This window comes from Bactrocera neohumeralis, chromosome 6, assembly GCF_024586455.1.
Source record: "Bactrocera neohumeralis isolate Rockhampton chromosome 6, APGP_CSIRO_Bneo_wtdbg2-racon-allhic-juicebox.fasta_v2, whole genome shotgun sequence".
Lineage (NCBI taxonomy): Eukaryota > Metazoa > Arthropoda > Insecta > Diptera > Tephritidae > Bactrocera > Bactrocera neohumeralis.
Window position 1 is genome coordinate 74,197,238 of NC_065923.1, and position 12,218 is coordinate 74,209,455.

The 12,218-nt window shown below is 32.6% G+C and overlaps 1 long non-coding RNA gene across 10 annotated transcripts in view; it reads right to left on the bottom strand.

The window, feature by feature from the left end:
- The window catches only part of LOC126761174 (uncharacterized), a 951,325-nt gene that overhangs the window by 70,559 nt on the left and 868,548 nt on the right, over positions 1-12,218 (bottom strand). For all 10 annotated transcript variants that reach the window (XR_007667327.1, XR_007667325.1, XR_007667330.1 and 7 more), the window contains one exon: positions 3,513-3,622. This is a non-coding gene — a long non-coding RNA (uncharacterized LOC126761174). The remainder of the gene's footprint in view (positions 1-3,512; positions 3,623-12,218) is intronic.

Consider the following 12,218-nt stretch of genomic DNA (forward strand, 5'->3'; position numbering starts at 1 on the left):
TGTAAAGTTGACGAATCACAAAATAGCACACACACAAACACACATTAATTAGATAAAACCCACGGTGCCATACATATTATATTTACGTTTCTTTGTTCATATGTATGTCGCTTTCAATGCAAATATTTGTATATACATACATACATATGTACATTCATCATACATAAATGTACCTCAGCATAAGACTCAGCGCAGCAAATTGCCAGACTTTATGCCTGCAGACATGCGTTGGTTAATTCGCAAAACGTGGTCGTGCGCTGATCGACGACGTTGGCGCTCGCCACCGCCTTCATATCAGACGACATTTCGGTCGATAGTAAAAAATAAATTACTATTTTGAGATAGTGTAGAATTTTTTGGCGAATTTTCGTAAACAAGTGACGTAGGTAGTTATACAAAAGCAAGATTAGAAGACGCAAACGCCACAAACACACACTTGCATACTTGCTATACACACACATGTATGCATACTACTTATTTTAATTGTAAATACGGTCATTAACTGTTATCGCAAGCTTAATAAGAAAATTAAATAAACAGCAGTAAGACAATAGTAATACCTTAAATCCAGCTAACATTATTAATTGTTATTATTTTTTAGTTATTATTATTATTTAAAAATATTTTTTGTATAAAAAGTATACATATTTATGAAAATACATACATAAATATTTATTTATACATATGTACTTATGTATGTATGTGTATGTGTGCTGGATTACGTGCCTTCGCAGGCGCATCCGTAAAGTGAACATACACTCGCACCAGACAATTGTTTACCTAGTGATAAGCGAGAAATCTTAAATTAAATAAATATTTTTATAGTTGTGAAAATTAGTAAGAACTGATAATTTTTGCATTTAAACGTAAACTGAAAGTTCAAATAGATTATGGCTTAGTTAAAGATTAGTCATTGTCATTGGTGTTTTGGCGAATATTTTCGAACACTTTGTAGCACCAGCTCTTTGCTGCTGACGTGCGAAGTCTTACGAGCATTATTGACTAGAAAGGTTTAAGGCCTTACGACCGGCATTGACATGAAAGCGTTAAAATTTATGCCTCTAGAACCCATAATCTTGCTGATCATCAGCATTTTATGCATTAGACCAGTAAGCTGTCGAGCTTAAGACGACGCTTAAATAGACTTGACATTTAAAGTTATTTATGTTGGCTTTTATAGCAGCTTAACAGCTTTTTGATACATAAAAATACTTATGTTATACCCTGAACATGATAAGGGTAAATAAAGTTTGTAACGTCCAAAGAAAATGTCTTAGTTCCTTCATGCTGAGTTGATGTAGCTATGCCCATCTGGCTTGCCTCTCTAAGCATCTGTATATAAACGAACTAAACCCTCAGTTTTTGAGTTATTGCTCAGAAATTTTGCACACGCCCTTATCTCAACAAGCAGCTGCTTATTTGTTGGAATCGCCGATATCGAACTACTATAGCGTACAGCGGCCCTACAAACTGACCACTCCAACTGATATCCTTATATGGAAAACTGTTTCATTTGAACAGATACCTTCATGAAATTTGGCATAAATGATTATTTAAGATAACCCTTTAGATTGGACTAATATATCATATAGCTGCCACACAAACTGACCACTCCAGCTCATGTCCTTGTATGGAAAACTTTTTTATTTGAAGACATATCTTCATAAAATTTGGCATAACTTCTTAGTGAAAGCATCTATGCAATACCCGAAGAAATCATTCAGATCGAACTACTATATCATATATCTGCCATACAAACTGACCGCTCGAACTCAAGCCACTGTATGGAAAACTTTTTTATTTGAAGAGTTGTCGTCACCAAATTTGGCATAAATTATTAACAAAGGCAACCCTACAATTTCCATAGAAATTGTTTAGATCGGACTAATATATCATATAGCTACCATACAAACGGCACGATAAAAATCACGTAAAGCACTTTTTTTAACCTTTCATGCTATAAAAATGCTTTTGTGAAGAGTACTATAGCTTCGGTGTTGTTAAATTTGAACTATTTTTTTTTAATTAATTTAGTAATAGTTATTTAATGCATCAAAGTGCTTTACATTTGTTAGCGTTGATTTCAAATTGATAAGCAATTGAAAAGCCTACTGCTGGGCATTAATTATAAATTGCAGGATGTAACTGCTTGTGACGTCGCTTTGGCTACACGTGGAAACAGTTCGAAAAAAAAAAAAATATTTGTGATTATTAATATTTGAATTTGTGATTACGACACGTGTGTTGTACTTTATGCGTTACATATTTAAGGTTACGGTTGAAGGTTATATTTATAATATACTTTTCATAATAATAGTTATTAATAATATTTTTTAGATATTTAATATAAAATGCAATTTACGAATACGAAACACCTTTGATCTGCTAAAACTGTAAAGAGTGGAAAATCGTATAATAAACTGGTAGAAGTACAATACTCCACCATAAGTAATGCTTGAGTCCACCGCTATTGCTTAGGAATTTGACATGCGAAGGGAACAACCACTTAATAGTCTATGTGGATACCTCATCAGGGTGGTATAAACGTATGTTCGTCTGCCCCTATTTGCTTATAATAGTTCATTTAGTTTATACCAGTTGTTTGGTATTTACCGGTCATGTTAAGTACATATATTAAGCAACTTAAGAGATAACTTGGATACCTCATTAGATTGGTATAGTGCATGGTTTTCTACCCTTATTTGCTTATAATAGTTCATTTAGTTTATACCAGTTGTTTGTTCGATTAACCAGTCATGTTAAGTATATGCGAAAACAACAGCAACTTAAGAGACAACTTGGATACCTCATTAGATTGGTATAGTGCATGGTTTTCTGCCCCTATTTGCTTATAATAGTTCATTTAGTTTATACCAGTCACTTGTTCGATTCAGCGCTTTTCTAAAGTGCATGCGAAAGCAACAATCACTTAAGAGACTACGTGGATACCTCATGATATGGTATAAGCGTATGTTCATCTGACACTATTTGCTTAAAATTGTTTATTTATATAATATATCAGTTGCTTGTTCGATTCACCGCTTGTCTAAATTTCGCGAAAACACTATTAGTTTACTCTTTTATATTTATATGCCTTGAGATTAAATATTTTACGGTTTTTACTTTGTATTTCGGAAATATTTTCGTAAAACTATATTTTTCAAACCCACTTGGTAAAATATTTAAGATTAAGATTTCAAATCATTTATGAAAAAAAATTTCATAGTAGAATACATACATAAATCACTTTAATACCCTCTATTATGCTTCTTTTTGTCGTTCTACTACTAGAGTACTATACGCACTCCATACTACTTCTTATCGCCTCTTGCATGCAAGCTTTCTTCACTTCTTTTTTATGCACTCCAATATATGTACATATGGGGGGGATATGAATCAAGTTTGCATTGCCTGTTTGTTATATACATAGGTTCATTGTGTTCTTATCAGTAAGCTAAGGAATACTAAAATATATTGTACTACTATAATTTAAAATAAATATTTATACATACATATGCCTTGCAGTCTCTTATCACTGTGATGGTCACGTTCCATACGTGACTATTAATGTACCATCCAGGAATTGAAAACAATAGCCGAAATTTGTTTGCTTTAAGCTCAGCTAATTGAAAAAGAACAAATCACAAAAAAATTGGTGTTATTGTTAACCGTGTATACTATTATTATAATTTTTTGTTTAATAAAAATTTGTTTAGCTTTAGGTGATAATTTGGTCGCTGACTCTCACTCGCTTTTTATACCCTGTACAAAGTGCATTAATTTTGTCTCGAAGATTTTTAGATAGCGCTCTGGAATCTTCAATATGTTATTTTCTCTCCAAGAAACTGCTCATTTTTCGGAACAGTTGACAAAGAAGCACTATAGCATATAGCTGTCATACAAACTGAACGATCAGAATCAAGTGTTTGTATGAAAAACTTTTTTATTTGGGCAGATATCTTCACAAAATTTGGCATAGTTTATTGTCTAAAGCAGTCTGTTAATCTGCGAAGAAACTTTTCAGATCGAACTACTATAGCATATAGCTACCATACAAACTTAATGATCGAAATCATGTGCTTGTATGAAAAATTTTTTTATTTGACGAGATATTTTCACCAAATTTAACTAAGATTATTACCTAAATCAGCTTTAAAATCTTCTAAGAAATTACTTCGAACGGACGACTATAGCATATAGCTGCTATACAAACTATACAATCTAATGCGTGTGCTTGTATGAAACACTTTTTTATTTGACGAGATATCCTCACCAAATTTGCTATGGATTATTGAATGAAGCAACTCTTCATTCCCTGCAGATATTGTTTGGATCGGACTACTACAGCATATAGCTCACATATAAAATAATCGGTCAAAATCTAGAAAAATATATTTTTGTGACATTTTTGCTTTCAAAAATGCACCTGTAAGGGTATTAAAGCTTCGGTGCAACAGAAGTGAACCTTTATTTTCTTATTTTTGTTTTTAATAAGCATTTGCTCAGCGTTAAGCGATAATTTTGTCTTATTTCGTCTAAGATCTTTACCCTGCCTCTCGCACTCTCTTTTTTTTATTAACTTGTAGTGTATTGAGAATTATGAGATGATAGATTTCGAAAATTATAAATATTTTCAAGCCTTGACAAATCGAAATCACAAGTTGCAAATTATTAGTTTTTTTTTGTTTTTAAACAAAGCGTTTTTGTTGCTATGGTATTGCGCCGAAATTCTGTTTGTCTCATTGCCACATTCCACAACAGTCATTTAGTGCCCATTTGACAAATCTTTTAAATTTGAAAACAAATTTCTTAAATTTAGAACCGCGATCTACTTCATTGCCTCGCATTTCATTATTAAACTAACAAATTTATGACGTTGCTCCATTTAGAATAAAAAAAACTGACGCGAGCTATTTTTAGCAATCAGCGCGCACATTAATCTTATCACTTGAAGCTTTGTTTATTTACAATTACATTCTTGTGTTTTTTTCTTATTTTTTTTTTTGGCGCTCGCTGTCATTTGACTATACACAACCTTCAGGCGTACGTACCAGACGTGCGGCGCGGCGTGAGGGCGGCGGCGGCAGCAAATTAAACGGCAGCGTGCAAAAAGCGCCGCGTATCGCTGCAAGAATCGGTTGTGTGTAGGGAAACATAAATAAAATACAATACTACACTACTCGAAAGCTACTTAAACATACTATCAGCGCAAGAATCAACAACAAAAGCAACAGCAGCAACGGAGACGGGCACTCAGCGATAGCCTCCGCACTAAAAACTATAAAGTCCAGTTTATACTGGTAACACTGGTTGGACACTTATTAGCGACTAAAGTTGTATGGCAAAAATAGAAAGAGAGACACATTTGCAATTGTATGCTTGCATGTGTGTGTTTGAGTGTGAATTGGAGCCAATTAGAAAATGCTTTAATGAATCTATAGCAGCAAGTACTCAGTTCGCAGATGGGAAGCTATAAAAAAATTTTGAAAAATTCGTACATATGTATAAGAGTTGAATACAGAAAATTTTGAATTGCGTATTTTTTTAATATTTAAATTTTTTCAAAAAATTCAAATGTTTTTAAAATATATATTTTTTTCGATCCAAATATTTTTGTTTAATATTAAATTTTTTTGTTCACAAAAACTAACTAAAAGATAATATTTTCAAAATTCCAAATATTTTTTTTGTGTTATATAATATTTTTATTCAATTTTTTTTTTACTAAAAGTTAATATTGCTTTAGAAGTTAAACCCCTCCGTATATTCAATAAATTAAGAATTGCACTTCCCAAAATTCAAAAATTTTTAATTTCAAAAATCTTTATTTAATATATTAAAATATTTTATTTGTATTTATTTTGAATCAATATTAACTTTTCTTCTGACAAAAAGTAACTTTATTAAAAAAAATTTATTTTCCAAAATTCAAAATTTTTTCTGAAAAACTTTAAAATTTTTTTCTTTCTAGTTTTATTTTAAATTAATATTAATTTTTTTTTGTTCACAAAAAGTAACTTTACTACAAAAAATACTATTTTCCAAAATTCAAAACTAAAAATTTTGTAAAGAATTTTTTTAATATTATATATAATTTTTATGTTTCAAAAAGCTAATATTATTTTAGAAGCTATTTAAAACCCTAGTTTATTCAAAAATTCTTTAATATTTTTGTGTTTTTAATTTAAAAAATTTGTAAAATATTAAAAAAAAAAATAATTTTAGTTTAAACTTTACTTTTAGTTTAAGCTAAGTTTTTTTGGTCACTAAAAGTAACTTTATTTAGAAAAATTGTATTTTGTAAAATATTAAGAGAAAATTTTAATTTTATTTAAAACTAAACTAGTAACTAAAAGTAACTTTATTTACAAAAATTTTATTATCCAAAATTGGAATTGTTTTCTTAAAATATTAAAAAAAAAAACCTTTTTAATTTTATTTCAAATTAATATTAATTATTTATGAAAAGTAACTTTATACATACATTATACGTTATATTATATTCCAAAATTAAAAGTTTTTTAAATTTCAAAAAAAAATGTTTAAAGTTCTAGTATTTAATTTATTTAAAAATTCTAGTATTTAAAATTTTTTTTGAATTAATATTAGCTGTTTTTGCTAGCAAAAAGTAACTTAAAAAATTTATTTTTTCCAAAATTTTCACAATTTAACATTTTTTATTTAAAATATTTAAGAGTTTTTCCTTTTGAATTTTATTTTAAACTAATATTAATGTTTTTTGTTCGCAAAAAGTATCTCTATTGTTAAAAGTATTATATACATACATATGTATGTATATTGTATTTATGTATGTACAATATGTATTTTCCAAAATTCAAAAAATTTTTAAATACTTTTTTAATTTCAATTTTTTTAATAATTATTTCTTTTTTAATTGATATTTATTTGTTTGTTTACAAATATAGTTTTTTACAAAAGTTAATGTTATTTTAGAAGTTATTTAAAATCCAGAATTTTTTTTTTCAAATATATTTTTTAAAATTATTTTTATTATTTTTAGATTTTTTTTAATTTCATTTTAAATTTATATTAATTTTTTTTGCTTACAAAAAGTGGCTTTATTAAAGAAATTATTTAAAAAGCACTATAATTGCAAGTAACTCAAACTTATACATATACATACAAACAAACATGTACATACATATGTATGTATATACATATATTCGCACCAGCACTGACTGCAAATAACGAGAACAATTGTCTGTTGATTTAATAAATTAACGTTCATTTCTAATTGACAGCACTCACAGTTCGGTAAGCACACTAACTCGCATCCACATATGCATACATACATTATATACAAAAATATATACTGTTGTGTTGTGTGCGCACTTTTGCCTGCCACATGCAGACGCACTTGGAGCCAAATTGATGTGACAATTTTAAAACGTGCTTTTAAGTGGCGTTTCTTCTGCTTTTGCTGCGCGCAATTTGCGATTTTTCGCAACTGTTCGTTCGTTAATATTTTTGTATTTTTGCGCTCATTGCTCTACGCTGTGTTTCGCAATTTTCCAATATTTTCAGCTTTTGTTTTTGCAATTTTTTGTTCGCTCCACGCTGCTTGTTGTTGCGCACATTTAATTAAACCGTCCAGCAGTTGTGACCGCTTTGCTCGAAAGTTTAATTTTGTGGAAGACAAAAATAGAATTACTTATTTACTTAAATTGGAGTAAGAGTAATTGAAAAGGAGGGCGCAATGCTGTAGCAAAAAGAAGCAGCAAGTCGCTAGTATCGGCTGTCCGGAGTGTATTGAGTGTGGTCAGGCAGTCCAAAAAGCTGTTAAAAATAAATATTCGAATCAATGTTGAAGCGTGAGAGGAAGAAGCTCCCAGAGATGTAAGAGAACATTACTGCAGTTGCATACATACATATATGACTGCTGGTGTTTGCACTGTACCAGTTATTTTATGGTGTATAAGCAGCATATTTTCTATGTAAAAATAATTAAATTAAGATGTGTGGAGTATTGAGAAAGGAAAACAAGAAAAAACTGTAAATGTTGCGTTTTTATAGCAGAGAAGGGTTTAAAAAGTTCTTATATTTTGCTGTTGATCGGTCAGTTTGTATGGCAGCTATATGCTATAGTGGTTCAATCTGCACAATTTCTTCGGAGATTGTACTACTTTGGTAGATATCTCGTAAACTACAAAATTTTTCCATAAAGGAACTTGATTTTGGTAGATTGGTTTGTATGGTAGCTATATGCTATGGTAGTCTGATCTGTACAATTCCTACGGAGATAACGTAACGGCATAACGTTATTATCTGTGCCAAGTTTCGTGAAGATATCTCGTAAACTACCGCTATACGCTATATCAGCCCAATCTAAATAGTTCCTTCAGGGATTATACCGTTGCTTCAGTAAATAATTCGAACCAAATTTTGTCAAAATATCTTTTCAAATAAAAAAGTTTTTCATGCAAGGTCTTCATTCCGATCGTTCAGTTTGTATGGTAGCTATATGCCATAGTGATCCGATAACCGCGGTTCCGACACATGAACAGCTTCTTGCCCATAAAAGTACCTGTGCAAATTTTCAAATCGATATCTCAAAGACCGAGGGAATGGTTTCCGAGTAAAAAACAGACCTTGCTAAAATAATCCAGTTCATTTTCTGAATGCCAAACGTTTCTCGAACTACTGCAGTTGAGTGCAGTTATTAACTGGTTCTTAAGTAAGTTTAATCATAAAGCGAAGTTATAGGGCAACGGAAACGATTACCAGTATTACGCGGTATAAAATCTGGTTTCCACTTAAGTTTCAGATCAACTTCAAGAAAGTTCTATTAGCTGTCGGCACTAAATTTTTTTCGTTTTGTCTCCGAAGGAGGAATCTCCCAAAGATATTGCCAAAGTGAACTGACAAAATGCACGATTCCTATTATCAGCTAAAGTGTACCTCCTTCGGGACCACACACAGACAGTATTAAACAACTATTAACTACTATATTCCACAAGTCCAAGTGGAATATTAGCCTACGTACTAAACCCTGAACTCCGGCTGCTGTAGCTTGTATTTGGTCCTGCGGGACCGGCGCTAAGCACTACGTCGCAGGGCCAAGATGCGCGATTAGTACCTCTTCACACCCTCCCTCCAGGGTAATTCATGTGGTCTTATGCTTCTCCGCTACTGTTCTTTTATTCTTAGTACTTAAAAAGCTTTTGCGGCCCACTCTTTCATTTTAGCGCACACCAGCTATGATTGGAGGATTAGATCACCAATTATGTTGTCGGGCGTCATCCTTTCGTCTGAAAGTTCTGGTGGTTCTCTCCACTACAAATCTCGAGTAGGAGAAAAAGATGTGCTCTGCGTTTTCTGGGGCATTTTCGCAAAAAGAAGATTGTATTTCGTCATCGAAATCGATTGAATTTGTTCGAAGTGGAAGCTATTTCTAACTTTTCTGAGAAAGCTTCTTATAAATTCATTCAGCTATATGAAAGAAATTAAAACCATATATAAAAAGTCATGAACCGAAACACCAAAACTTCTCATACATTCGACAGACCAACAAGTCATGGCTACCAAAATACCAACACTTTTAAAGAATTAGCGCGTAAACCTTTGCGTAAGTAAAGGAGGAACGAAGACATATGCGAAAGAGTTGCAGCTAGAATAGTCAATTGGGGCTTAAGAAACCTATAGAAACTTTTACAGATTTTTAGAGTAGCGCTGTCGGGTAATTTACCGGAGATTTAACCGGTGACTTAACTGGTAACATAACTGGTAACTTAACTGGTTTCAGGTACACCTGCAACCGTAATTGAAAGCAAACATTTAGAGTACATGAAAATATCATATGAAAGAGTAAGGTGATATCCTTCTTCTGATAGCTAGCACGAAGTTTAGAGTTCATGCTTGTCTACATTAAATAAGTTTTTCACTTGGATCAATCTTCCATGTATATATGTGTTTATATTTAATATCTCTGTGTTAAAATTAAAATGATAAAGCGACAGCCTCAGAGACTCCATATTATTTTTTTTTAGAACTTTGTGGTAGCACTGTTTGGTAACTAACCAGTTATTTAACTGGTGACTTAACCGATTTTAGGTATCAAACAGTGTCTCAAACAAACGTAAATGGGAGCAAAAAATTTAGAGTTCATGAAAATATCTTATGAAAGACTAAGCTGATATCCTTCTTCTGAGGGTTGACACGGAATTTAGAGTTAATCTTGCCTTATTTCAATAAATAGTATATATGTATGTATGCCCCTCTATACTAAAACGTGCCTGTAAAGCCGTCAATATAAACCGACAGCCTCACAGACTCCATACCATGTTCTTTTGCATATTTTAAAGCTTTCGAGTGCGTTATTCTAACTCAAAAGCGTAAAAATATCTAGTGAAATCAACCACAACGCTAGTTATCTGCCGTTTAGACCACCAGATTGTCGCCAATATGCGCTAATTGATTAATGAAAAGCAACTGGGGAGACAATATAACCAACCACGCCATAAACAAGTGAACCAACTACATATTACTTCTGTGCCACCGAACACTCGCCCAGTGTCGCCATGTTGGCCAACTTTGCCGTCGCACTCGCTACAGCTGCGCCCCTCCACGGCGCGCCAAAGGCCATTCAGCCAACTGTATAGAGAAATATATTTATTTAAACACTGCTATATGCAACAACATTTAGTATGCAACACATACACATACTAAAGTAATTGCAAAAATGTGTGTAATACACACACATACAATAAATTTATGCTGGCAAATACATAGATGTGTTGGGAGCTTATCAGCAGACGTATGGGTACTAATAGCATAGCCGTATGACGGACAGACGGCGTCAATCTGCGATGTGTACATCCATACATACATACATTCATAGAAGCAAAATATAAAAAGTGGTGAGTGGAGCTGGCGGGTGGTTGGTGGTGCGGGGGTCCCATCACTTGAATGCGAAATATTGTTTAGCGCTCGTTGAAGCGAACGCTCCACATGGGGCTGCTGCTGATAGTGGCCAGCGCACATGGTATAGTTGTTTGAGATGCGATTAAAATAAATGAAGTGATAAAAAATATTCAAAATAAAGCAAAGTGTGAAAAAAACGAACACAAACGAATGTGTGAACTATTTTATTTGATTACTGTCTGGAACTATATTCTAGCAGGCGTTTACATACGAAGGCGCTGTGTGGAGTGTAGGCACTGTATGCATGTGTTTCGCAAACGTGCTGCTGAAATGCGGCTGCTTCACAATATTTAATCGCTAACTTTGTGATCACTCGCTGGCGCGTTGGCAGTCGCTAGTGAACAGAGCAGCGCGCTTAGCTTTTCCAAATGGGCGGCCGGTCAGCGCTTTACAGCATACGGTGGCGTCAAGTGCGTGCGTTTCAGCACACAGCATTAGAATGTAAACTCATATACATACATATGTATATATGTATTTATATGTATATATAGTGTATATGTATGTGACTGAGCTTCGTGGGCCATATGCAAAATTCAAGAAGGCATTTTCATGGATACGACCCTACATTTGGCTGTATGCAGATTTAATTATCGCACTAAAACCGGCGATAATGGCGAAAGCTAACCAAACAAGTGGCGCGGCAGGCAGACAGACAGACAGGATGAATAGCTGCTCGAACGGATGTAAGCATTGTTTGGCGGGCGGCTGCTTATGAAATAGACAAACATTAATGCTTCTACATATATAATTATATATATACATGCATACATATATACAAATTAGTAAATAATGAGCACATATCCACCTACCAAGTGCGTTGATTAAAGATATAGTGTTAATATTTGCCATATTTGTATAGCTTACGGTAGTGCAAACATGCGTATTTGAAGGTCTTTGGCACATTTATAGCATCACCATTGTTGTTGTTTATATAAATACCAAAAAAAAAATTTCTTTTCACAACACACCAATTTATTTACTTATGAGTATATACATATGTACTCTTTGTATTAATGTGGAAATAGTGTGAGTTGCAAGCGCGAATGCCAATGAATTTGGGCCAACAGGAAAGCATTGCTTTTAATGATGTAAAATAAAATTATGAAAGGCGAATTTTATACCAACAAAAAATACAAAAATGTAATGAAGAATAAAGTACATTTTTATTACAACAAAACGAATATCCTTCAGCTTTTGTATTTTTATTTTTTTTCTTTCCTTACAGAACCTAGGCCAGCATCAATAAATTTTTTAAAAACAAAGGAAGTTATGCTCCA